General features: G+C 44.4%; 1 protein-coding gene across 3 annotated transcripts in view; it reads left to right on the top strand.

Annotated features, from left to right (window-relative positions):
- The window catches only part of LOC110506282 (xylosyl- and glucuronyltransferase LARGE2s), a 100,524-nt gene that overhangs the window by 26,130 nt on the left and 47,148 nt on the right, over positions 1 to 27,246 (top strand). For 2 of the 3 annotated variants that reach the window (XM_021585734.3, XM_090221749.1), the window contains exon 2: positions 10,556 to 10,663. The gene's annotated coding sequence lies outside the window, so the exon portion shown is untranslated. Of the gene's footprint in view, positions 1 to 10,555; positions 10,664 to 26,613; positions 26,884 to 27,246 lie in introns of those variants that run through there. The other variant, XM_021585736.3, reaches the window with a different exon arrangement.

The raw sequence follows: 27,246 nt of genomic DNA on the forward strand, positions 1-27,246 counted from the left end.
ACCCATTGTTGCCGTAGTTAGCATTTACTGGTAGACAAGTGCACAACTTTGGTTTTAGAAGTGGGATTTTTTTTTTATCCAGCCAGATAAACACTCCAAACAGCCCACCTGACCACCCAGAGGCGTTTGTATGGTCCTAAAGCACACCGTTGCCTGGTTTGTATCACATTTCAATGATAAAATGGGGGGGGGGGACAAAAATGCTATTTATGAATGTATGTGTGTGGGGGGGGTTAATCTTCAACTGAAATGTCTTTCCTACCCTACCTGCTACCACTGTCTTTATTCTGTGAGCTGCTCCATGCCAAAACCAGTTCAGAGCTGCACAGTCTTGCTCCCTGCAGGTTATATTCTGCTGAAACTAGGCTACGTGTGCGGCACACGGTTGAATATATTTCACATGCTTTGCCATTGTGTAGGCTACTTTGTTCATGATTGCTCTATTGTACTACATAATTGATAAGTCGTATACCTCCACTACACTACTTTGATACGCATCAGTAGGGATTCAGAAGTGAGTGTACACAATGCCCACTGAAAGTAAAATGTGTATACCCTCCACTACACCACTGGCCTTTGTGTTTTACAAAAAAGTGCATTCTCCTACATGAGTGCGCTGGTATTATGGCCGCTGTCCTTTCAGAATCACAAACCTGTCACACACTGAAGACCTATAGGTTCTCTACTGTATGGACCTGCCACACACTGAAAACCTATAGGTTCTCTACTGTATGGACCTGTCACAAACTGAAGGCCTATAGGTTCTCTACTGTATGGACCTGCCACACACTGAAAACCTATAGGTTCTCCACTGTACTAACCTGTCACACACACTGAAGGCATATAGGTTCACCACTGTACTAACCTGTCACACACTGAAGACCTCTAGGTTCACCACTGTATGGACCTGTCACACACTGAAGGCCTATAGGTTCTCTACTGTATGGACCTGTCACACACGTAAGACCTATAGGATCACCACTGTATGGATCTGTCACACACTGAAGGTCTATAGGTTCACCACTGTACTAACCTGTCACACACTGAAGTCCTATAGGTTCTCTACTGTACTAACCTGTCACACACTGAAAGTCTATAGGTTCACCACTGTACTAACCTGTCACACACTGGAGGCCTGTCTATAGGTTCACCACTGTACTAACCTGTCACACACTGAAGGCCTATAGGTTCTCTACTGTACTGACCTGTCACACACTGAAGGCCTATAGGTTCTCCACTGCACAGACATGTCTATAATAGATAAGGCTCTTAAAATACTAATGTTTCAAGAAAGGAGTGTATATATTTGGCCTGGCAAAGCAGTTTTATGAGCTGACCGAATGGAAGCTGATAATTATTAGTTTTTTACTCGGCTGGTCTCTGTTAAGTCCTCACTGTCCGAGACCTAGTCAAGACCAAGTACAATTGTATCCGACACCGATACATTTGCACATTGGTGTTGGATACATTTGTACTCGGTCTTGACCGAGTCTTGAGTACTACAAGTCTACAACACTGGGTTTAAGGATTCAAAACAGTTGTCTGAAAGTGTCTCAAAACATGACGATTGTACATCACATGTAGACAATGCTTTTAAACTTGGATTACTGGTGAAATGAAACTTTGGGGCTCAGTTAGAAACAGTGGCATGTATTCATTCATGGATGTCAAGGGAAGCCAGGCTTCCCCAAAAAATGGTCCAATAAAAAAAATCTCTGTGCTTCATTCATTTCCCTTCAATTCGCAAGATGCTGAATTTATCTCACTGGAAAAAGCACATGAGTGAGAGAAACAGGGCCCCTATGTCTCTGTATGTGAAGACCATCTACAGTGCATTCAGAAAGTATTCAGACCCCTTGACTTTTTCCACATTTTGTTATTTCACAGCCTTGTTCTAAAATGGATACAATTGTTGTTTTCCCCATCACCAATCTACACACAATCTACACACTTTTTTTGAAATTTTTGCAAATGTAAAAAAAAAATCTGAAATATCACATTTATGTAAGAATTCAAACCCTTTACTCAGTACTTCAATTAAGCACCTTTGGCAGCGATTACAGCCTTGAATCTTTTTGGGTATGACCTTATAAGCTTTTGCAAATGAATTACTTAAAAATCTTACAATGTGATTTTCGGGATTTTTGTTTTAGATTCCGTCTCTCACAGTTGAAGTGTACCTATGATAAAAAATTACAGACCTCTACATGCTTTGTAAGTAGGAAAACCTGCAAAATCGGCAGTGTATCAAATACTTGTTCTCCCCACTGACTACTCAAATAGAGAGGGATGCTATGTTAGCTAGCTGGCTATGACTATTCAACATTAGAACTTCCAAGTCAAGGCAATCTTTTGGTTTTATTAATTTATTGCCACGATGCCCGCCGGTGTAACTGCTAAACTGCTTTCAGGTAGATGCAGGCAAGAGTGTGCAAGGCGGTATTGAATGGAGGTACCTGTGCACCGACCTGTACACCTACATTGTCAACTTTAATTCATAGCTAGGTTGTAGCCACCTCATGATGGAGGTGATACAGGGAGTATCATGTAGTAGCCTTAACCTATCACTGTTACATTTAACTGGGTGAATGGAATATGAATGACGTTCATCCAACATGCTGTAATAGAAATAAGGCCATGCTCAAAGAAATGATCATCCTCCCTTATCTTAAACAGCAACGACCGCCACTGGTGCACCATCACCCAACCTCACCCCATCCCACTCACACTCCAAGATATTTGTCTGCCCATCTTTCCCATAAGTGTGGAAAAGTCTGCCTACTTTCACTTTCTTTCTCCTCTCTCTCTCTCTCTCTCTCTCTCTCTCGCTCTCGCTCTCGCTCTCGTGAACCCCAAATATGATCTGAATGCCATTTCTCCTAAAGTGGCATAAAGGATGGCAGCGTGGCTGAAGAGAGCAGCCACAGCTAAATTCTTCTCTGACTACAGGGGCCAGGCTGGGGATGCCGAGTAAGGACAAAGTGACAAGCTAAATTGAGGCACAAGAAATAATTAAATATTTCAGGAAGGTCAGGGGGAGCAGCTGCTTTCTGCATGGGATTGGGAGTGTGTGTGGATGTGATGACTGAGGTTTTATGTTTGGTTGTTCCTATAGTTCCATTCGGACTGACATTCTGTGCAGAGAGCAGCACAGAGGAGAACATAGGCAGGGTGACATATGAAGGGAGGCAGGGTGACAGAGGGAGGGAGGGGCAGGAAGATAGGGGAGGAGAGACAGAGGATGGAATGGAGAGGCAAGGTAAGGCTGAAGACTTAAAGACCTGCACTTTCATCTCTCTCTCTTTGCCTCTCTCTTTCCCTATTAAATTCAATTAAATTCAAAGGGCTTTACTGGCATGGGAAACACATGGTTACTTTGCCAAAGCAAATGAAATAGATAATAAGCAAAAGGAAATTAAACAATAGTGGTGCGGTAGGTAGCCTAGTGGTTAGAGCGTTGGGCCAGTAACCAACGCTAGTTCGAATCCCTGAGCCGGTAGGTAAAAATCTGTCGTTCTGCCCCTGAACAAGGCAGTTAACCCACTGTCCCTAGGCCATCATTATAAAAAATAATTTGCTCTTGACTGACTTGCCTAGTTAAATAAAGGTACAAAATGTACAGTATGTACATTACACCCACAAACATCCCATAGGAATACTTTTCAAATGTCATATTATAGCTAAATGCAGTGATGTAACGATGTGCAAATAGTTAAAGTACAAAAGGGAAAATAAATAAACATACATATGGGTTGCATTTACGATTGTGTTTGTTCCTTACTGGTCACCTTTTTCTTGTGGCAAAAGGTCACAAATCTTTCTTTTGTGATGGCACAATGTGGTATGTAATATATATGGGACTTTATCAGAATTGGATTTGTTTTCAAATTATGTGTGTAATCTGAAATAAATTATGTCTCTCTAATATGGTCATACATTTGACAGGAGGTTAGGAAGTGCAGCTCAGTTTCCACCTCATTTTGTGGGCAGTGTGCACATACTGTATGTAGCCTGTCTTCTCTTGAGAGCCAGGTCTGCCTATGGCAGCCTCTCTCAATAGCAAGGCAATGCTCAATGAGTCTTTACATAGTCAAAGCTTTCCTTAACTTTGGGTCAGCCACAGTGGTCAGGTGCCACTGTGTACTCTCTGTTTAGGTCCAAATAGCATTCTAGTTTGCTCTGTTTTTTTTTTAAATAATTCTTTCCAATGTCAAATAATAATATTTTAGTTTTCTCGTGATTTGGTAGGGTCCAATTGTGTTGCTGTCCTGGGGCTCTGTGGGGTCTGTTCATGTTTATGAACAGAGCCCCATAACCGGCTGGGAAGTGTTAATAGTGATGATGTGATTGGTTTCATAAGCACTTCAACCTGGTCTAAAAGACTTGCATGCATGTGTGGGTATAAAGGGGTCTGAGTCATAGCGATAGTGTGTGGTATGTACACCCCTCCACTTCTGCACTTCTCTGCCTCTGTTCCTTCTATACCCACTGTGTACGTGGTCCGTATTTATATGGCTGTAGCAGGGTAAGCCCATGCGTGACTGGGACTGTTGTGGGTGTCTGGTTTCGCAGTGAACAGATAAGGCTTCTCACCCACTTCTAACCAGACTAAGTTACCTGTGTTCCTTGGTTATTACATTAGAACAACGAGACAGATATTTCACCGGATGGTAGTGAGAGGAAGCCCAGTGGCCGGCAGTGGGAGAAGATGGAAAAGGGGGGATTTTGTCCGACATTCTGAAAATTTTCTCATCAATGTTTATTTATTAACCTTTGTTTAACTAGGCAAGTCAGTTATGTCATGACTCTCCTGTGACGATCTGAAGGATCAGGTTACAGCGGGTCCGCTCTACAGCGTGCTCTCTCTCGTAGAGGGGGAGAGCGGGAAGTCTGCTGTTTTATGACGGCCATTAAATATGCTGCCTCTATGCTCTGTAGTGTTTGAGATTGGAATGTAAAACTATGGAACACCGAGAGACCCTTGCACATTAAAAGTTGCAATATTTAAACAGTATTTATATTTTTGAGAATGGGAGTGGTCCGCGGACACTTAAGGAACAATCCTGTCAAAGTTGTTTCATTTGGTGACCTCATGAAAGGCAGGAGACCCATATTACTGTATCTCTGTTTCTTTGTGTTTTTAATTATCAGATTTACATCTAGATGTTGGATAAAATGAATGAGTAAATATGAAACTATTTGTGAAAAGATGTAATGTGATGTTAGACTTCTAAATGATTGTATGTATTTTTATATGAAGTTTAACTAGTCAGTGGCCACGCCCCCGTGAGGCCATGGAATCGGCCATTTTACCAAACTGCTTCCTACAAAATGTACATTAGGTCAGAGAACGCCGGGACAGGGTCCCCACATTGTAATCGATACAATTCTATAGGCCATTAGGCCAGAAAATATGGAGCTGACGCTACATGTTGAAGTGGTTAATAACACAACTCTATAGGCTCAGGAGACCAGAGGGTGTGTAGTGTTGACTACACGGCTGGAAATGGTTCAACTCTGAGACTATCGATCACTACAGAATAGGATCAAATCTTAGACGTATAATTACTGGTCTGCAGCTGGAAATTACGTAAACCTAGTACGAGAATACTGTCAACCGCGGGAAGCATCTATTCTATGCAACAACCCTCTGTACGCCTGATCTATCCATTACGACAGACACTATCCAGAATTGCTGAGAAAGCGACAACTACGAAAGACATTGACTCTCTGATGAACTGACTCTCCAACAGACAGACCGGCGATTCCAACAGAGAAGACAACATAGGGGCGTAAATATATACATTGCAATTATTTTCGAATGAGCGGCCGTTCATGTGCAAATGATTAGCATTTCAATGAATATAATTATCAACTGTATGTAGTGAATCCATTTTGTCTTTCCTGCTTTTTATCTGTCCCCACCCCTTTCCATTGTCTACCAAGCCATCATATAGTGACTTATCAATGTATTGTGTTAGTAACCAATAACTATATTGTTTGTTTATGCATTTCTGTGATTTGATTAGTTAGTTCGTAAATAAATAATTAAGCCAATTTGTATATCGCTGACTCATTATGGAAACTAGGGTTTGTGCAGATATCCAAGGGTTTGCGACGTTCAGTAATGAGAACTGATGAGGTAATGATGATACATTAATACAAGACTGTACTCGATAAGATGAAAATATCTAAAGAGTCAATTCGGGAAAAAGAGACTCTATAAACATTTTCCCGTGGTTCCCCGACTTCTTAGTTAATCATGATTAGTTTAATCACATAATAATAATTACACATAGAGAATTTATTTGATAAAAAACAGTCTTCACAGTCAATGATAGTCACAGACTCGACAGTTAAGAACAAATTCTTATTTACAATGACGGCCTACTGGGGAACTGCCTTGTTCAGAACAGATTTTTACCTTGTCAGCGCAGGGATTTGATCCAGCAACCTTTTGGTTATTGGCCCAGCGCTCTAACCACTAGGCTACCTGCCACACCAATCAATGAAACATTTGATCTTAATACAGTTTTCTGTTCCCAAAACTAGAATCTTTTACCCTGTTTTTTTTACCCTTTGCCTAAGTTTTTTTTTTTTAATTGCGTTGTTTAGAATGAGTGCAAAGGCGAATTGAGTTATTGCACACTCTCACTTCAGAGTAGGCGTTTCCTAACGGGAATATGCAAATGTATGCTAGAACGCGCCAATAGGATCTCGCTAGCAAGTGCTTGGTGATGCCCACCTCCTTGCTTGTTCTGCCCACTATGACTCATTTGTTCCCATTTGAAACGATGTGCTGTGGTCTATCTTGGTTAAGTTATAAAGAATCTTTGCCTTGTTACAGGGGAGGGCCTCCAGAGAACAGACAAACTCACTCACTCGCTGGTGGAGGTGAAAGGAAGCTTAATTAGAAGCCAGTTCAACTATCTTAAAGTAAATTGCTTGTGCTGGGACGCACACTAAAAAGATCAAAGAAAGAAAGGGGGAACAAAATAATGATAGGGACAGGGAGAAGGAAACATGGCAGATGGGCAGCTGAAAGGTTATGCTGAAAAATCTGTCAGTGCCCTTGAACAATGCACTAGAAACCTAATCGCTCCAGGGTCGCCATTGATAATGGCAGACCCTGTGAACCCACTCTCCGAGGGTCTCCGGGGGAGTTGGGATGTGCAAAAAAAACACATTTCCAATTCACACACGCGTATAATACACACACTTGTACAATAATATATAATGATATATATAGTATAACACACACACTTGTACACTTGAAATAGGACAAATATAAGCACCCACACACGCACTATCAATGTTATCCATAAATAATGCAGACTGTATTTTGCCGACGCTTCTAAATTCAGCGCCCCGAGCGGACTGTGTGTGGACGAGTCAGAGCCCGTCAGGCTATGTGTTTGTTTTCTTTGTGTCTGTTTTGTCTCTGTATATTTTATGCCTGCCTGTGTGTGTGCTTCTTTGAGTGTTTGTTTGTGTGTGAGTGCGTGAGATTGCTGTCTTTGAAGACATTTTAGCCTAATGCAATTCCATCTCAGTGGAGGGAGGGGGTGACTTCAAGCTAATTCTCTGGTAAGTGTCAAACCCAGGTGCTTTGAATACATGTTTACATCATAGAGTGTTTGCCTGTGTACACGTGTGGGTAACATTGCTGTGTGACCAACAGGAACTCCCCTTTGAAATGTTATGGACAAACAGTTAACATTTAACTGTTAAGTTTAGGCATTCATTCCAGCGGGTTAGGGCTAAGGTTTTTGGATAGGATTAACACACACACACTGGAAGCACAAGGTGCTGGGATTCAGTCAGGTTGTGTGTGTGTGTGTGTGTGTGTGTGTGTGTGTGTGTGTGTGTGTGTGTGTGTGTGTGTGTGTGTGTGTGTGTGTGTGAACCCTCCCCTTTTAACACACTCTGATACCTTGACTGTTAGTTTGGTGAAAATCTCACCTATTATCGCCATAGACATCACACGCCAGTGTGTGTGTTTGTATATGCGTGTGTCTGTCTGTGCATGTGTACTTGCGCTTGTGTGTGTCCCCTAGCCTTTTGTCTGCTGCTGTTCCCTTAGGGGTGCGTTCAGAGGCTAGCATTGATTCACACTTGACACCACATCCAGCTGCATCCACAGAGAGTGGGGTGGATCGGTGACAATGTGTTGAATGCAGCTGTAGTTCTAAAGGGTTGCTAAGTTGGACCGAGCTCATTCTGAAAATCCTCCAGGTATTCAACAATCTCCCGGAATAGCTTTACTGCTCACCATGTGGTGGAGCCCTATTCTGGGAAGCCCAATGTAGCAACCCTAGATTGCTAGCACACTGGTGTGGTCGTTGTTGCATCGCTAACTGCATTGTCAGTGGGAGATGTGCTGTGGTGTGTGCTAAGCTAAAGAGGTGGCTGTGGGAAATTGCTACTGTTGCGCTGTATGCTAAGCTAATTTAGTGTTGTGCTGCTTTGGGAGCTATGGCTACTGCTCTGCTCTATGCTAAGCCAATGTAGCACTGTGCTACTTTGGGGAACATGGGTGTAATGGAGTAGAGATAGATTACTGTTCTACATTAGCTTCATTATCTCTGTGGTCGTTCCTGAAGTGAGACAACAATTTTGCGTTAGCTTTAAATAGGATTGTTCTTAAGGGCTGTGTGTGTGTGTGTGGGCTAGTCACGCATGGGATTTTTTGAGGGATACAGACACATGGGTCGCACTCTTAACACACACAATTGGTCTACACACCAAACTCACTCACTGCTCTCAAACTTGGCCAAACTATAAATCTCAATTTGAGAGGTTTTATTCTGGATTTGTATATTGGAAACTTAAAAGAAAATGTATCCTTATCTTTGGCCTGTTAACTTATCGTGACTACATCCAAGCTCTCTTGCGCACAAGGAAGTAATGTCATTCGAAACAGCAATGTCAGTTTTTCAGTGTTTGCTGCTAGCAGTAAGAAGTCATCTTTTTAAATCGCCTTGTTGGAGCCACTGCTCTCCCTCTCCCATTCTCTCTTCTCTCTTTCCCGCTTCTTACTCTTCTTTATCTCTCTGCCCCTGTCTTCCCCTTGTTCTCTCTCTATTTTTCTCTCTCTTTTTCTCTCTCTCTTTTTTCTCTGATTCTTGCCTCTAATTAACTTGTGTCCGTATGTACAGCTAAGACCCTGCTTGATTGATGATGAGTCAGAGTATCAGACTTGAATGATTGGACTGCTTGATTAGAGGGCAGTGCTGTCTCTACAATCTCCCTGAGTGTGTTATCTGTGTAATATGTCAAGAGACACTGGTCTTCCCTCCCTACCTATGCCCATCTCTCCCTTCACCCCTCCCTCCCCTCCTCTTCTTTCATCTCACTTCACCCCTACTCTCCCCCAGACAGTGTGGCTCTGTTTGGGTTATAGAAGCTTTTCCTCCCATTCCCCCTGGTCGTATAGAGCTTTACAGCAGCATTTCCATTATGGGCCAATCTGTCCCAGTCATGTCACCATCAGTGGGCTGTTACCACACCGGGCTGCTGTTAACAGGCAAACAATGGCAACACACCAGCTATTAACAGTCAACAGGAGGAGAAGAATAGACAGAGACCTCATGTGGATCTGTGTGTGTGTGTGTGTGTGTGTGTGTGTGTGTGTGTGTGTGTGTGTGTTTGCATGCGTGCGTGCGTGTGTGAGTGTGCGTGTGTGTACCTTTAATGCTTCAGGCCCCTGCTGTCAGTGTCTAGTATGGAGACAGTTGTGTAGGTGAGTATGTGTCTACTCCGAGTGCAGCAGGGCCCGGGGCCCAAAGGCAGCCATTTCTGGAGCTTTTGACAGAGGTCACGTCCTCTGTTCTCTCTAAGAAGGAGATGGCCATCTGGAAACACAGCAAGGAGGAGAGAAGGATGGGCGAAGGACATACATTTATTCTGTTACTTACTCTCTTTGCTCTCGCTTCCATCTTAAAATACCCCCACTCTTTTCAGCCTCCCTCTCAGTCTCTTATAATGTAGTTCCATGTGACTTAGACACTCTCAAACTCTGTAATGAACTCTCATTCACTGTATGTCTGGGCAACATATTTATTTTTTATTTATTTAACTAGGCACGTCAATTAAGAAATACATCTTATTTACCATGATGGCCTACCCCGGCCAATCCCTAACCCGGACGGCGCTGGGCCAGACGACGCTGTGCGCCGCCCTATGGGACTCCCAATCATGGCCGCTTGTGATACAGCCTGGAATGGAACCAGGGTCTGTAGTGACACCTCTAGCACTGAGATGCAGTGCCTTAGACCGCTGCACCACTCGGGAGCCCATGTGATTGAGAGGCTACAGAAAGGGAAGCTTTTGCGAAAAGATAGGCGTTATCTGGCCCACTTGCACACACTTGAAAGCGCTGTAAAAAAAGATATATACAATATAACAAATACTAGGATTGATTGATTAAACAAACTCCTGTTGTTGTTGGTACTTTTGATCGACTTCTGTGCTACTTGTCATCCAAATCCTTGAGCATGATTTTATGTTATTTGTCTTTAGCTGTAATGCTCACTGTTTCCCTGTTTCTTTCCAGGTTGAGAGAGGGAGGAGCTCCCTCTTGTATTTCCAGACTGACCCGTGAGGTCTCTTGGTATTGAGGAGTTGCTTTTCCCATTAAACTAAATTTCAGAGAGCGAACCTGGTGAGTAACCAATGTGTGCGTGTGAATGTGCGTTTCAAACTGTAGCCTGCGAGCCTTTGTATGTTGTGGTTCAATCAGCTTCTGTGCAGCAGCGCTAGACGGGTTCTTTCTGCTGAAATCTGTTTTATCCCTTGTCTGTCGCCTGAGATTTGCTATGCAGTCCAATCAGTTTCCTTGGTCTTCTGATTTTGTGTGAAGATAATGTTTCATACACTGATCTTTACAGGAAACCTATTGATCGTAACAGTTTGTTGAGGGCTTCCCTTGAAAAACAGTTTTCCCTACAGCCAATTCTGTCAAATCAAAAGAATTAGCAAAAAACAATCAGATTCCGACAGAAATATGCCTGAGACGCAAAGAAAATTCAAGGGTACAAAAATGGTCCGATTAATACTGCCATTGAGAAAATTCTAAACAAATCGAGACAAATCTCTTTCAAGGACAGTCTAGCAAAAATAAGCATTATTGCGTTCTAAGTACCCGCTATTCAAAGTGCTCTGAACGAATTAAGGGAATTGTTCACAAACTTTGGCCAATTCTAAGATTCGATGACAGTATCGGTAATGTGTTTACGGACCCTTCCTTAGTTGAATTCTCGCGGGGCAATCTCAGAGATTCCCCCACCCCCAAAATATCCCTGCACAACTTTTATTTGCGCCTCTACCGGATGGAAACTACAAGTGTAAGGGCTGCGTTCCAATGCAAGGGCACTTACAAATGTAGATCATTCGAACACTCCCAAATAGGAAAACAGATCCCAATCAAAGGTGTTATCACGTGCTCCACTAAGGCAGTTATTTGTCTTATAACTTGTCCTTGTGGTGTACATTATGTGGGTAAAAAGAAGCACAAATTAAAAGTGCAAATCCCAGAGCAACATATTTATCCCGAATCTTTAATTTAAAGACCCTTGCTGCCTTCGGTCTCAACTTTGACTTTGCTCTGAAGCCATTCTTGTGATTGTTGTGATTTTGCTGTTGTAAATGTTTGTAGGCTTATGTAGCCAAATTGTACCTATGATCTTATGCTATCATTCATGTTTTTTGTATATTTTTATGTCTAAGAATTAACCAATGATATCAGGCCACACCCGGCCATGATTGCAGACACCCGTGTGTGTCCTCTGACACTATATAAACTAGTAACCGGCAGTGTTTGTCATTATACCCTAATGAAGGAAGCTTGTCTGTCGAAAATGTTGGATATTAGGTTATTAAATGATTGCATCTGCTCCTTTTCTTTTTCTAGTGTTCTACTCCGCTAGCCAGCACCTCGTCTAAACAGGTGTTCTACTCCGCTAGCCAGCACCTCGCCTAAACAGGTGTTCTACTCCGCTAGCCAGCACCTCGTCTAAACAGGTGTTCTACTCCGCTAGCCAGCACCTCGCCTAAACAGGTGTTCTACTCCGCTAGCCAGCACCTCGTCTAAACAGGTGTTCTACTCCGCTAGCCAGCACCTCGTCTAAACAGGTGTTCTACTCCGCTAGCCAGCACCTCGTCTAAACAGGTGTTCTACTCCGCTAGCCAGCACCTCGTCTAAACAGGTGTTCTACTCCGCTAGCCAGCACCTCGCCTAAACAGGTGTTCTACTCCGCTAGCCAGCACCTCGTCTAAACAGGTGTTCTACTCCGCTAGCCAGCACCTCGTCTAAACAGGTGTTCTACTCCGCTAGCCAGCACCTCGTCTAAACAGGTGTTCTACTCCGCTAGCCAGCACCTCGTCTAAACAGGTGTTCTACTCCGCTAGCCAGCACCTCGTCTAAACAGGTGTTCTACTCCGCTAGCCAGCACCTCGTCTAAACAGGTGTTCTACTCCGCTAGCCAGCACCTCGTCTAAACAGGTGTTCTACTCCGCTAGCCAGCACCTCGTCTAAACAGGTGTTCTACTCCGCTATCCAGCACCTCGTCTAAACAGGTGTTCTACTCCGCTAGCCAGCACCTCGTCTAAACAGGTGTTCTACTCCGCTAGCCAGCACCTCGTCTAAACAGGTGTTCTACTCCGCTAGCCAGCACCTCGTCTAAACAGGTGTTCTACTCCGCTAGCCAGCACCTCGTCTAAACAGGTGTTCTACTCCGCTAGCCAGCACCTCGTCTAAACAGGTGTTCTACTCCGCTAGCCAGCTCCTCGTCTAAACAGGTGTTCTACTCCGCTAGCCAGCACCTCGTCTAAACAGGTGTTCTACTCCGCTATCCAGCACCTCGTCTAAACAGGTGTTCTACTCCGCTAGCCAGCACCTCGTCTAAACAGGTGTTCTACTCCGCTAGCCAGCACCTCGTCTAAACAGGTGTTCTACTCCGCTAGCCAGCACCTCGTCTAAACAGGTTTTCTACTCCGCTAGCCAGCACCTCGTCTAAACAGGTGTTCTACTCCGCTAGCCAGCACCTCGTCTAAACAGGTGTTCTACTCCGCTAGCCAGCACCTCGTCTAAACAGGTGTTCTACTCCGCTAGCCAGCACCTCGTCTAAACAGGTGTTCTACTCCGCTAGCCAGCACCTCGTCTAAACAGGTGTTCTACTCCGCTAGCCAGCACCTCGTCTAAACAGGTGTTCTACTCCGCTAGCCAGCACCTCGTCTAAACAGGTGTTCTACTCCGCTAGCCAGCACCTCGTCTAAACAGGTGCTCTACTCCGCTAGCCAGCACCTCGTCTAAACAGGTGTTCTACTCCGCTAGCCAGCACCTCGTCTAAACAGGTGTTCTACTCCGCTAGCCAGCACCTCGTCTAAACAGGTGTTCTACTCCGCTAGCCAGCACCTCGTCTAAACAGGTGTTCTACTCCGCTAGCCAGCACCTCGTCTAAACAGGTGTTCTACTCCGCTAGCCAGCACCTCGTCTAAACAGGTGTTCTACTCCGCTAGCCAGCACCTCGTCTAAACAGGTGTTCTACTCCGCTAGCCAGCACCTCGTCTAAACAGGTGTTCTACTCCGCTAGCCAGCACCTCGTCTAAACAGGTGTTCTACTCCGCTAGCCAGCACCTCGTCTAAACAGGTGTTCTACTCCGCTAGCCAGCACCTCGTCTAAACAGGTGTTCTACTCCGCTAGCCAGCACCTCGTCTAAACAGGTGTTCTACTCCGCTAGCCAGCACCTCGTCTAAACAGGTGTTCTACTCCGCTAGCCAGCACCTCGTCTAAACAGGTGTTCTACTCCGCTAGCCAGCACCTCGTCTAAACAGGTGTTCTACTCCGCTAGCCAGCACCTCGTCTAAACAGGTGTTCTACTCCGCTAGCCAGCACCTCGTCTAAACAGGTGTTCTACTCCGCTAGCCAGCACCTCGTCTAAACAGGTGTTCTACTCCGCTAGCCAGCACCTCGTCTAAACAGGTGTTCTACTCCGCTAGCCAGCACCTCGTCTAAACAGGTGTTCTACTCCGCTAGCCAGCACCTCGTCTAAACAGGTGTTCTACTCCGCTAGCCAGCACCTCGTCTAAACAGGTGTTCTACTCCGCTAGCCAGCACCTCGTCTAAACAGGTGTTCTACTCCGCTAGTCAGCACCTCGTCTAAACAGGTGTTCTACTCCGCTAGCCAGCACCTCGTCTAAACAGGTGTTCTACTCCGCTAGCCAGCACCTCGTCTAAACAGGTGTTCTACTCCGCTAGCCAGCACCTCGTCTAAACAGGTGTTCTACTCCGCTAGCCAGCACCTCGTCTAAACAGGTGTTCTACTCTGCTAGCCAGCACCTCGTCTAAACAGGTGTTCTACTCCGCTAGTCAGCACCTCGTCTAAACAGGTGTTCTACTCCGCTAGCCAGCACCTCGTCTAAACAGGTGTTCTACTCCGCTAGCCAGCACCTCGTCTAAACAGGTGTTCTACTCCGCTATCCAGCACCTCGTCTAAACAGGTGTTCTACTCCGCTAGCCAGCACCTCGTCTAAACAGGTGTTCTACTCCGCTAGCCAGCACCTCGTCTAAACAGGTGTTCTACTCCACTAGTCAGCACCTCGTCTAAACAGGTGTTCAACTCCGCTAGCCAGCACCTCGTCTAAACAGGTGTGCGCTTCTTTCGCCTCCAGGTCCCCTATCTGTCAGCCTGCTGTCTGCCTGGCCTCCATTGCTTTGATCCAAGCACACTTAACATGGTTTGGCTTTATATTTGTCCTCATTAAACATTTAAAACACAATCTATATTCACAGCCAGATGTGGTGATGTGTGGGTAACTTTGTGTGTGTGTGTGTGTGTGTGTGTGTGTGTGTGTGTGTGTGTGTGTGTGTGTGTGAGTGAGTGATGAAGAACCTGCAATTATATCCAGGGGCCAGGTGCATTTAGGGTCATGAAATATTGTGTGGATGAAGGGCGGGTTGAATAAAGAGAGAACAATAAATGTATCATTCATGTGCAATTTATATTTATAGGCTATATTGAGGCTTTTCTTTCATTATTTTGGGCTATCTGGCATCATTAGTGCGTAAGCTTTAGGGCCTCCTTAACAGCTTCTACCCCCAAGCCATAAGACTGCTGAACAGTTAATCAAATGGCAACTCGGACGATTTACATTGCCCCACCCCTTGGTTTTTACACTGCTGCTACTCGCTGTTTATTATCTATACATAGTCACTTTACCCCTACCTACCCCCACACATTGACTCGGTACCGGTGCCCATTTTATTTATTTTTTACTTTAGTTTAAATTTTATTTGTCACGTCCTCTGCATTCAACTGACCTAAAGGTTTGGAAATGATCATTTAACTTTCTCGACCATAGCCAATAAACAGTGTTCAACTCACATCTGAAGGCTGGGAGAATTTAGGACCTACTGCGGATCACTAAAATATCCTAATGATTATGATCACACTCCCTCAATGAAATATTATGGCGACACTATACCAATTTTTTTTTGCAATGGTTTAGAAACTTGGGAACCAAGTCATCAGTGTGGCCCTATCGAGTCATCAGTGTGGCCCTATCACCTGAACATGTTGAAATACTGTATCTTCGTGCCTAGAATAAAAACCTCCAGGCTTCCGTCACAATTTACAAAAAAAAAAAATATTAATAATTTCAGGGGCCAGTTTAGAATAAACTAATCCCGTCCGAATCGTCCTCAGGAATAATGGACATTCTGAAGTAATAATTACATAGTCAACATTCTCTAGTAATACTAGTCCCGTGTGAATAGGTCTTTGGTCACATGCAGTGCAATGCATACATGTGGCAAGTAAAGGGAGCAAGTGTTGAGGGAAAAGGGAATGTTTTTCCTAAACAAATGAGGGCTTTCGGTGACAGAACTTTTCAGTCAGAAATGGCTGTGCTTATGTTGCAGCTTCAGCAACACGGACAGCGCAATGAAGACTGATGTTCTGTGGTGGTCGATGCAGCAGGGACAACACAGTGCAGCAAGTCTGAGCCTGGCCCGGCACAATCAAATCAATTGCTGTTCGGACTCCCCCAAGCAATTTGTCTGTCTTAATTATTTAATCAAAGAGTGTGCTTAAAGCATCAGACCAGCTCAGTGAATATGGTTGATTTGATTAAAACACATAGGATGTGTCAATATATGGAAAAATCGCATTTAAAAATGTTGACTCATTAATTGGTCGAAGGAACCGACGACTCTTGGTCGACTAAGATATATTTTAGTCGGGGACAACCCTAGTGAGCATGCATACAGTATGTGGGTGAGTGCATGTGTTCATCCTTTGTTAAACACACTCTCTCCCGGTCGTGCTGTGTGACAGGCTATATCCTGTGAGAATCATATAAGGTCTCTGTCAGGGCATTGGATCATAATCAAATTGAGCTCTAGGTGTAAACGTTCACACTGATATGTGGGTGGTGGGAATTTGATGTGGTTCACAGGCTCTCATAGGTCCTTAACTCTACTACACACACACACACACACACACACACACACACACACACACACACACACACACACACACACACACACACACACACAGCATCAAACTGGTCCTCTCCTCACAGGAGCCAGACACATCATTGCAGAGCTGACCGGTTAGGCACAATACCTCTCTCACCCTGACCCCTACCTCTTGACCTCAGAACCCTGACCAGTGAAAGTGGAAGGCGCTTATTGTCTTTACCACTGCCTGATTGGCTCTCCCACAGGGCTTAGAGGGTCAGGTGGTGTTCTGACTAAACACTTTGCACACAGGAGAGGGTAGAGTATCTCACAATATATCAGAGCCTGCTGTGCTGTGTGCTTATGGTCAGTGCCATGCAGTGGGGGTTGTGTATAGGCCTCACTCAATCTAAACAAACAGTTAGCATTTATCCCTGTCAATAACTACTGGTGGACTCACACACAGGACAATTTAAAACTTCCACCCCACTGCCTCCCATAACACCCCTGCCCCCAACCATCCCTAAAACATATACACCGAGTGCAGAAGACATTAGGAACACCTGCTCTTTCCATGATATAGACTGACCAGGTGAATGGTAGAAGGTGCCAGGCGCAGCGGTTTGAGAGTGTCAAGAACTGCAATGCTGCTGGGTTTTCACGCCCGACAGTTTCCCAGTTTCCCATGTGTGTCAAGAATGGTTCACACTACCCAAAAGACATACAGCCAACTTGACACTGGGAAGCATTGAAGTCAAACATGGGACAGAATTCCTCTGGGACGCTTTTGACTTCCTTGTCGAGTCCATGCCCCGACGAATTAAGGATGTTCTGGCGGAAAAAGGGTGTGCAACTCAATATTAGGAATAATCTTGATACACATGGGAAACTGGGAATCTGTTGGGCGTGAAAAACCCAGCAGCATTGCAGTTCTTGACACTCTCAAACCGGTGCGCCTGGCACCTTCTACCATTCACCTGGTCAGTCTATATCATGGAAAGAGCAGGTGTTCCTAATGTCTTCTGCACTCGTGTATATGTTTTAGGGATGGTGGGGGGCAGGGGTGTTATAGGGATGGAGATGGGAGGCAGTGGGGTGGAAGTTTTAAATTGTCCTGTGTGTGAGTCCACCAGTAGTTATTGAAAGGGATAAATGCTAACTGTTTGTTTAGATTGAGGGAGTATACACTTTTCAAGTTAACCAATTGGTAGTTGCAGTGTTGTTCCATCGCTGCAACTCCCATACTGTCTCGGGAGAGGCAAAGGTTGAGAGCTGTGCATCCTACGAAACACTACCCAGCCAAGCCGCACTGCTTCTTGACACAATGCTCACATAACCCAGAACTAAGTCTCACCAATGTGTCAGAGGAAACACTGTTTTTTTTTCACTATGTAATCATGGAATTGGGTTGTTCAATGACAGACATTTATTTGTTTAAAATCTGTCATATTTTATGGTTTCATTTCAGAGAGACAAATAATCATGTTTTAAAAAGCATGCTATATATCCGCCTCTCACTCAAAAAATAAGTAGTACTGCTAAGTTTTACAGAGTGAAATGTAACAAATAACGACATGTTTAATAAAGAACTGTGCAAATGATACAATTGTGACATCCAGGCGCATTTTATTTTTTTAAATAGTTACAGTAATTTGAGATCTGTATGTATAACATTTACATTTGACATCGTAGTGATTTTGTCACACCCTGATCTGTTTCACCTGTCCTCGTGATTGTCTCCATCCCCCTCCAGGTGTCTCCCATCGTCCCCATCATCCCCTGTGTATTTATGCCTTTGTTCGCTGTTTGTCCGTTGCCACTTCATCTTGTTTGTCAAGTCAACCAGCGTCGTTGTTCTCGGCTCCTGCCTTTCCCAGTCTCTCCTTTTTCCTCTCCCTCCTGGTTTTGACCCTTGCCTGTTCTGACTCTGAGCCCGCCTGCCCCTGACACTGAGCCTGCCTGCCGACCTGTACCTTTTCCCCACCTCTGGATTGCTGACCCCTGCCTGCCCTAACCATGAGCCTGCCTGCCGTCCGGTACCCTTGCCCCTCCTCTGGTTTACTGACCCATGCCTGCCTTGACCTGTCTATTGCCTGCCCCCTGTTGGAATATTAAACCATTGTCAATTTGACGTGTCTGCATCTGGGTCTTACCTTGAATTCTTGATACATTTAGCAGATGTTTTTAGCCAGAGTAACTTACAGTTGCATTCATCTTAAGATAGCTAGGTGAGACAACCACATGTCACAGTCAAACATACAGGATACGAACATCCCATTCCAACTTAACAATGGATATATACCGTAAAAGAAGATAAACGATTTCGATACACATCTAAAAATCTATGAATCAAACATTTGAGAACAGTCATATTTTACACACACATGAACATAACCCATAAGCAATCATTTCTGATGAAAAAAACACAAATGTGAAAAATTGGTTTTGGAAATAAACTCTTCATATTGAGAGAGGAAAAAATAAGGAAGAGATTAACAGAGAGGAGATGTGATTCGTACAGGCTCATAATGGAAGTCTCTCCTATCCCTGAAGTAAGCATCCTCGTCCCTTCCTCACCACCCCTCGCTACACTTCTGCTGTCCTCATTGTCCCTCTTCCCCTCTTTCCATCTGTTACACTTCTCCCTCCCCTCTCACCATCTCTAAACCTACCTCCTCCCTCTCTCCTCTTCTCCCCTTCTAATAGCCCTTACCCCCTTCATCTTGTCCATCTTATCCACTCCTCCTCTCTTCCACCTCTCATCCACTACTCTTTCAGAGAGATAAATGCCTCTCATCTTCTGCTTTGGAAGGTAAGAAATGGAGCTTCTACTCCACTGGGGAAATAAGCTATACCCCATCCTTTATCACCCTTCTCTCCACTGCACCCCACGCCTCTCATCTCCTCCCCCCCCCCCCCCCCATAAACAGTCCCTCTTTCTTCTCCCTTTTCCCATAAGGCCTACTGTCACACTTCCATCTCTCTTTCTCTTTCGCTCTCGCTCTCTCCCTCTCTATTCCTCTATTTTTCTCTCTCAGATGAGAAACCCTTAGTTTACTCTCTCATACATGGAGATGTTCTCTGATATGACATGTTCTTTATGTTCATGATCTCTGTTTCTAGCGATTCATTTATTTTCTTTGAGTGCCGGCCAGCTTTGGATGATTAACTACCAAGTTAAGTTAATGATGTTGTTGTTTTTTGAAGGCACTGAGTCACAGGTGTCACAGTCACAGTCACCTCGTGAAGCTGAGAATGCAAAGAGTTTGCAAAGCTGTCATCAAGGCAAAGGCTGGCTATTTGAAGAATCTCAAGTATGAAATACATTTTGATTTGTTTTAACACTTTTTTCATAGTTTTGGTGTCTTCACTATTATTTAAAACAGTAAAAATTAAGAAAAACCCTTGAATGAGTAGGTGTTCTTAAACTTTTGAGTGGTAGTGTATATGTACACTGACGTTCAAAAGTTTTGGGTCACTTAGAAATGTCCTTGTTTTTTAAAGAAAAGCACTTTTTTTTTGGTCCATTTAAAATCAAATTGATCAGAAATACAGCGTAGACATTGTTAATGTAGTAAATGACTATTGTAGTTGGAAAAGGCCAGCATCCCTGAGACGCCTCTTCACTGTTAACGTTGAGACTGGAGTTTTGCGGGTACTATTTAATGAAGCTACCAGTTGAGGACTTGTGAGGCGACGGTTTCTCAAACTAGACATTCTAATGTACTTGTCTTCTTGCTCAGTTGTGTACCGGGTCCTCCCACTCCTCTTTCTATTCTGGTTAGAGCCGAATTGGGCTGTTCTGTAAAGGGAGTAGTACACAGCATTATACGAGATCTTCAGTTTCTTGGCAATTTCTCACGTGGAATAGCCTTCATTTCTCAGAACAAAAATAGACTGACGAGTTTCAGAAGAAAGGCCTTTGTTGCTGGCCATTTTGAGCTTGTAATCAAACCCACCTATGGTGACACTCCAGATACTCAACTAGTCTAAAGAAGGCAAGTTTTATTGCTTCTTTAATCAGAACAACAGTTGAAAACTGTGCTAACATAATTGCAAAAGGGTTTTCTGATTATCAGTCAGCCTTATGAAATTATAAACTTGGATTAGCTAACACTACGTGCCATTGGAACTCTGGAGTGATGGTTGCTGAAAATGGGCCTCTGTACACCTATGGAGATACATAAAAAACTGCAGTTTCCAGCTACAATAGCCATTTAGAAGATTAAGAATGTCTACACTCTATTTCTGATTAATTTGATGTTATTTTAATGGACAAAACATTTGATTTTTCTTTCAAAAACAAGGACATTTCTAAGTGACCCCAAACTTTTGAACGCTAGTGTGTAATATATACAGTACCAGTCAAAAGTTTGGACACACCTACTCATTCAACAGTTGACCTTTATTTTTACTATTTTCTACATTGTAGAATAATAGTGAAGACTTAAACTATGAAATAACACATATGGAATCATATAGTAAGCAAAAAAAGTGTCACACAAATCAAAATATATTTAAAAGTAGCCACCCTTTGCCATTGATGACAGCTCTGCAATCTCTTGGCATTCTCCACTATGCGTTGTGCTTAAGCCATATACACCCCCCCCCCCCCCCCCCCCCCCATGCATTATTGCTTAATTTTATGACATTTGGGTCTAATCCTGATTGCTGATTGGTTAAAAGCGCACTCCAGCGCACTCAACCTATTCCACAAATTGCCACCGGGTAAATATTTGACTTTAAAATATCTCTTTTTAGACTAGCATTTAGTTTTCAACAGTGGAGATTTGTGTAAACCTTGCTGTCTCTCTCCGACATTTGCAACATTGGTTCAATATTAAAGTTTGAATTCGATCTCCAACTGTCGCATAGTAATGAACGTGTAGGGGTTGGGAGTCGGGACGAGACAGAGAGAGGCAGGCAGCGTTTCTCAGCCAGTCGAAATCATGAATCAGCTGGAAGCAAGATTATGAATGTGTACAAAATAAATGCAGCTAGTATGTGCAGCTAGTATGTCGTCTTTCCAGCTTACGTTTGAAGTTGTTGTGTTAGCTGTGTTGTTGGCTAGCTCCTCTGAACAGCAGTGTCCTGACGAGAGAGCACATTCTCTATGCCAGGCGAAATCGCGCCTCATTTGCTCATTATTATGGATGTATCCAAATGAATGCCACTAGAAAATCGATTCAACAAATTCAGCTACTGTTGTTATTCTGTCTGCACTGATTGACAGGGATAAGAACGTTGCCAGCCAATTTGGCAATGGCACATTTAGAATGAACGACTGGGTCGCATCTCTGGCAACCGAACCGATAGAACAGCCTGCTTGGGTAGCAACCCTAGATTTGTGTCGGGACTTGTGGAAGGATGAAATAGAATGAATAAATGAATCAAAATAATGTATTTAATGAAAATATGTCAATCATTATTTGAATATGTTGGTAACCCGTTGTATGAAAGTGATAATGCCCTCGAAGCCGGTGTTTGGGGGATATATTGGCACGGTTTTGCCGGCCTGAGACGACACCGGTGCCAATGAATCCTTTATACACCGCCTTCTCGGGCGTTATCACTTAATTAACCCTTAAGAGTCTAAGCCCTGTCTAAGCCCAAAAATGATGAAATAATTTGATGAAGCATTGTTGGGGGCCTTACTACTATTAGCCCATACTATCGGATTGAATAGCAACAGATAGCCCCAAAAAACATGACAAGGAAGTTTGTTCTGAGGGGTCTGTCTTATGTCTGAGATAAATAAGAGAGATCAGGAAACATTTGTTATTTTTTGGACGTGTGTTTATCCCCTTATTTTTTTGGCACTAAACAGTCTCCATATATACTGTACCTCAATTGTTTTTATTTTCAACGGATCCTGGGGGACCTTCAGATGAGTCTTGTGAGGCCTGTGGTCATCCTAGAGAGTCTCACCTTTTCACAGAGGAGTCAAATTAGAGTGTAGCCCAAACTGTTTGGACGTTACAGACAGAAGTTGGCAGATCGGCTGTGCCGACTTCAGACGAGTGCCAAGACGCATCGTGTTCGTAAGAGTCCCATCAGTCCCATGATAGAGGGGTCATAATAGTTTGTAGGCTAAACCGTTCGGACGCTACAGATGATTTTGTTAGAAGACAGATTTTGCTTGCTTGCTGTGCGGTAGCAGAGAGAACAGTCTATGACTAGGGTGGCTGGAGTCTTTGGGAATTTTTAGGGCCGTCCTTTGACACTGCCTGGTATAAAGGTCCTAGATGGCAGGAAGCTTGGTCCCAGCGATGTACTGGGCCGTACGCACTACCCTCTGTCATGCCTTGCAGTTGGAGGCCCAGCAGTTGCCAAACCAGGCAGTGATGCAACCAGTCAGGTTGCTCTCGATGGTGCAGCTGTAGAACTTTTTGATGATTTGAGGACCCATGACAAATCTTGTCAGTCCCCTGAATAGGCTTTGTCGTGCCCTCTTCACAAGTGTCTTGGTGTGTTTGGACCATGTTAGATTGTTGGTGATGTGGACACCAAGGAACTTGAAGCTCTCAACCTGTTCCACTATAGCCCCGTCGATGAGAATTGGGGGCGTGCTCAATCCTCCTTTTGCTGCAGGCCACAATCATCTCCTTTGTCTTGATCGCGTTGAGGGAGAGGTTGTTATCCTGCACCACACGGTCAGGTCTCTGACCTCCTCCCTATAGGCTGTCTCATCGTTGTCGTGATCAGGCCTACCACTGTTGTGTCGTCGGCAACCTTAATAATGGTGTTGGTGTCGTGCCTGGCCATGTAGTCATGGGTGAACAGGGAGTACAGGAGGGGACTGAGGACGCACCCCTGAGGTGGCCCCTGTATTGAGGATCAGCGTGGTAATGTGTTGTTACCTATCCTTTCCACCTGTGGGCGTCCCGTCATGATATCCAGGATCCAGTTGCAGAGGGAGGTGTTTAGTCCCAGGGTCCTTAGCTTAGTGATGAGCTTTGAGGTTACTACGATATATTCACACTCTGAATGGCACACAATCCATCTCAATAGTCTCCAGGCTTAAAAATCCTCTCTCTTTCCCCTTCATCTTTACTGATTTGAAGTAGATTTAACAAGTGACATCAATAAGGGATCATAGCGTTCACCTTGATTCACCTGGTCAGACTATGCCATGGAAAGAGCATGCTAGACCTAGAAGCACAGACAGCTCAGCTGCTGCTGCAGCAGTCAAGTGCAGTGGAGGCACGAATAAAAAGCAGAGACACGGACTGACACCGACAGATGTACTGCCAGTTGTATGTTTTGGCTCTAAATTATAGTGTAATAGTAATTAACCCTTAGGATAGTAGTTAGGCTTTTATAAGGTATTATGAGCCATTGGTCATCTGTTAAGCATTTATTCTGTCATTATTCTTCTTTATCTGGTATATGAGTCTATTCATTCACGACTAGGATGTTGCTGGGCCAAGCATGATACCCTGGTCTTCTGGTACCAGTGCTGTGGGAAAGGAGGCTTAGCGGAGACAGGTCAGAGGTGAGTGCGGTGGAGGTAGGAAGTAACCAGAGAGAGACGGATGTACTGCCAGTTCCTTAATGTGTTGGCTCTATGTGAAGTCGTGATAGACTGACAGTGACAGCAGAGAAGATACAGAGACAGACTGCACAGAAGGGAGGCAACAGAGGCACAGTTGTCGTGGTGAGTTGTGCCTCCAGTGGTTTCTAAGTGTTGTATTTGTCTTAAACATGAGCTGGTTAAAAGAGGAGGAGGACCATGTTTCGCTGGTCACTGGTACAGTACATTTTGAAAAACGCTGTACTGGTGTGCTGCCTATGTTATGTGCAAGTAACATGGGGGGGGGGGGGGGGGGGGGGTGCGTGCACAGTGATGTGGGCAGGTGTGGCTAAAATGCCAGGGCAAATTGTTGTGTGTGTGTGTGTGCACATCTGCGATTGAGTGTCTGTCTATATGCGTGTGTGTTTTGTAGCAGTTATCTGTCTTGCTCGGTGGTGCTGAGAGCCAACCCATTAGTTGTCTCCGCGGGGGAGAAAGGCAGTGATCAGATCAGCCCAGTGTCTGCAACTCCTATGGAGAAGAGATTAGCTGTCTGGCAGTTTGTTTATCCTGCGTTTTGAACACAAGTAGCAGTCTTCCCGGCCACGCCTCCTTTTGAAGGTAGAGCAGACAAGTTGCACTGAGAAACGGTGTTTCTCATAGGAAGCATGGAGGCGTTCCCGAATGTTCTTGGGAGGGCAAATACAGCCCCACCCCCCTCCTCACTATTTCCTACCCACCAATTTATGTGGAACATACGTGGGAGCCAGGGAAACCTAAACCATGTCATCTCCCTTCTCTCTCTTCCCCTTCCCACACATTTTATGCTGGTGGGGAAACCCAACCCTGAACCCTGGCCACTCTCCCGTTTATGTCGGACCCCCTGTATGGGTGTTGTGGTGGGGGGACTTTAGGTTTACTGGCCAAGGCCCAGCCAGACCTTTAACCTCATAATTAGGAGATAGGCAGAGGTGTTAACCTGCATTAGTCATCTGGTTTGACAGCCACCGGATCCTGAGCCAACATCCCTGGACACTGATCTAAGGTCAGTTCCTTGCTGCCTCTCCTCTAATGGTTAAGGTCAGGAATGGCGGAAGGTAAGCTGATCCTTGATTTATAACTGTGCCTATGGGTAACTTCTACCCAAAGCAACCAGAGGAGAAAGAGCACTGGAGACTACAAGAAAGCAGTGAAACCAGTTCAACTGACCCAAAGGTCCATTAGCAATGTGAAACCTTAAAACTGGTGGCTGTAGAAGTACTGTATGAATCACTATCCGTTTCATCAGCGTGTTTTCTTTTTGTTATTGGTATAGAACAGCGAGCGCTGCTACCAGTTGTTTGTGTTGTTTCTACTGGAATCGGACTGTCTTGGTTTAGCTTGGAGGCTCAATGGGAAACTGGTGCTCTAGGGACTGAGATTGAATTTCAGGATGTAACTTTTTTTTCTCTCTCACACACACAGACGTGTACACACACACACACACACACACACACACACACACAGTATCTCCCCACACATACATATCCCTGTGACTGGCCTTGCATGGGTAGAGACAGTATTGTTGTGCTCCTGTGTGAGAGATAAGTAGTGCTGAGACTGTACTCTCTGCTCCTCAGCTCAGTTCAATCTCCCTTCAGACTTTCTCCAGTTATTACTGCCTCTGATAAGGGATCGATCATCACAGCTTAATTTAGAAAGCAGGCCAGACGCAGGCTCCAACTAGCTCTCTGTTTAGCAAAAACAGCATTGTGTCTACTTTAATTAGAGAGCTGAACTCCCCCGTCGCATGAACTCACACACACACACACACACACACACATGCACATACGTACGTAAGCGCACACAGGTGTTGTTAGGCCCAAGACGAAGTCGAGCTAATAATGCAGGATACTTAGTATATATCCATAAACATTATGCCACCTGTCTACCTGTCTGTCTGTCTCATCCCAAAATGTTCATTACTATGGAACAGCTGGAGATCGAATTTGAATATTGAAACAATGTTGCAAATGTCAGAGAGACAGACCGCGAGGTTTATACAAATCTCTGCTGTTGAAAACCAAACGCTAGTCTAAAAGAAATGGGAGATAATGTCTAGATGCTTTTTATAGCGGAGATCAAGTTTATAAATTGCGTGGCTGGGCTGATGAGATAGTGGATTGCTCAGTGAGATGGAACAGAGTAAATAGGCATTTCAACTTCATAGCTTTAGCTGGTGGTAACTTGTGGAATAAACACTGGCTGAAATGAGGTTTTAACCAATGAAATTCGGAATGTCTGAATGTAATTTTATTCAAACAATACATTCTAATTTGAATTATCCACACCCTACAGGAAGCAGAATAAAATGTGAATTGAAGGAATTCACACACACACACACACACACACACACACACACACACACACACACACACACACACAAACACACACACACACACACACACACACACACACACACACACACACACAGTGTTTAATCATCCACTCTTTGGAATCAGGTTAGACAATGAGAGAGAGTCTTGCATTCCTGAGCTCCAACCAACTCCTGTCTTTTGTCACAGAGGGTTAACCGTGTGCACGGTGAAACCACTCCCCCTTTCTCTTGTTCTCCTTCCAGCTTCTCTCGCCCCTTTCTCTGAGAGAGAGACTTATTGAAAGCGTGGCTGTCCACAACAACGTGGACTTGCAGCTACACGCTTGGTAGACACTTGACACACAGAGAGGAAACGATTGGAGCTTACACAAACACGCCGGTCGAAAGAATGTGCAAAGGTCACAGCGGCTTTTCACTATCGACTGTGTGGGTCTGTGTTTGTCCACTCGGTGTGGTGTGTATGCCGGCTTTGTTTTCACCGTCAGCTGTCAATGTTCTTGTCAGACCTACAAGCACGTCTCACAGATGGAAAGGTGAGAGAGAGACAGAACAAGAGTGTGTGTGTGAGAGAGGGACGGAAAGAGAGGTGTGTGTGTGTGTGTTCCTGTGTGAACAGGAGTGAGAGGTGAGCAGCACTCCTCTGTTCTCTCCTTCCGTTCCCCCTTGAGTGAATAGAGCATTTGTGCTGTCATTGTAGCCCTTCTGTACCCTTCTTTTACTTCTGTCCCTCTCTTCCTACAGTATCTCTCTCTGTTGTCGTCTACCTACAGAATGTTTGTGTCCTGCATCTCTACCTTTTTCTGATATATTTTCTCACAATTATTTTCCTTAAAGGTACTATCTCCTAAAAGTTTTCCCCAGGAATTTGACCTTGGTGTGCTGTGTTTACTATCTTG

This window comes from Oncorhynchus mykiss, chromosome 26 (genome assembly GCF_057628025.1).
Source record: "Oncorhynchus mykiss isolate SJ-2025 chromosome 26, ASM5762802v1, whole genome shotgun sequence".
NCBI classification, from domain to species: Eukaryota; Metazoa; Chordata; class Actinopteri; order Salmoniformes; family Salmonidae; genus Oncorhynchus; species Oncorhynchus mykiss.